The sequence below is a fragment of the Chrysochloris asiatica genome, unplaced genomic scaffold (assembly GCF_000296735.1).
Source record: "Chrysochloris asiatica unplaced genomic scaffold, ChrAsi1.0 scaffold00716, whole genome shotgun sequence".
Lineage (NCBI taxonomy): Eukaryota > Metazoa > Chordata > Mammalia > Afrosoricida > Chrysochloridae > Chrysochloris > Chrysochloris asiatica.
In genome coordinates, this window is record NW_006409234.1 from 134,340 (window position 1) to 135,890 (window position 1,551).

At 35.2% G+C, this 1,551-nt stretch overlaps 1 pseudogene; it reads right to left on the reverse strand.

Moving 5' to 3' along the window:
* Positions 1–900, reverse strand: LOC102813033 (annotated as a pseudogene).
* Between the last annotated feature and the right edge of the window lie 651 nt (positions 901–1,551).

The window sequence follows — 1,551 nt, forward strand, 5'->3', positions numbered from 1 at the left end:
CTAAGATTGTATGATTTGCAATGTTTCCAACATGTCTTAGACTGCCTTAAGAGAGCATTTTGTTTCCTTCTTACTTCGACCTGTAAACTGATAAGCTCTGTTTATTTTAGTTGCCCAACCATCATATTTCATGTTGTCCTTTTTTGTTTTTGCACTTGCTTTTGGATTAGAAGCAATATGACTTGCAGAAATGCAGAAATGTAAAGCCCAAACAAAGCTCTCATATTTCTGCTGTTTAGTTTCAATAACTGTGCAAAATACTTCATTGAAAGTTCAAGGTTTTCAAGTCTACCTTGGGTATATTTAACTTCAGCATACTGCTGACAGTATAAGTGGTTATGTGGATTAGTAATCATGAGTTCCTCTAAACAAAAGGCTGCTTTTGCATAGTCAATGTTCATTGATATAAAGTTCTGCAAGTTCATGCCAGGCTTCTTGGTATCTAACAAATTGTTCCAGATACTCATTCAGCTCCGGAATGGCCACCACATTTTTCCCCTGGGCTTTTTGAATGGCAATATTATGCTTTCTTGGAGCAATATTAGTTGGAACTTCTTGTAAAATTCGGTCATATAACTGTATAGCATCATCATATCTTTCCATGGCTTCAAATCTCATGCCAGTTAGTCATTTGACTCTGTGACTGCCAGGGAACTGTCTTCTCAATTCATGAAGACAAAACAATGCCAAGTCATCCTGACCATAGTCTAGGGCTGCAATCATCACTTGTTCATATATGATCCAAATATCAGCTCCATGTTTAGAAGCATATTAATTAATTAATTCTTCTCCAACTTCTACAATTTTCTCACTGTTTCTGGAATTTTCTTCTTTCCATTTTCTCCTTTTATCTCACATTTCTTCCCAAGTGACATCATAAAGCTCAGAAACCTTCACCATCTTCACAGAACTATTGTGGTGGTTTTTGTGCTGCTGTGATGCAGAAACCCATGCAACTGGTAATTTCTAAGAATGGAGATTCCACAACAGTTGATTAATTGTGCTCATGAGAAACCTGTACATACACCAGCAAAGTTTTCAGGACCTTCCTTTGTTGATGGGAAAAACTCAAAATAGGAAGAAACAGTTGCATGCATCCATTAATAATTGGGATTGGGAATATACCCATTGTATGAATCTGGGAAAACTGGAAGTCCACAAAAATGAAATGGAATGTATGAAGATCAATATCCTAGGCATTAGTTAGCTGAAATGGAAATATTAGTCATTTGAAAAGGGACAAAATATTGTTTATTATGCTGGCATGGCAAATTGAGGAGGATTGGCATTGCATTCATTATCAAAAATAACATTTTAAGATCTATCTTGAAATATTGTGTTGTTTGTGATAGATAATATCCATATGCCTATAAGGAAGGTGAGTTGATACCACTACTATTCAAACTTATGCGTCAACAAATAAAGTCAATGATGATTAAATTGAAGAATTCAACCGATTTCTTCAGTATGAAACTGATCAAATATGCAGTCAAGATACATTAATAATTACTGGTGACTGGAATGTGAATGTTGGAAAAAAAGAGCAATGAT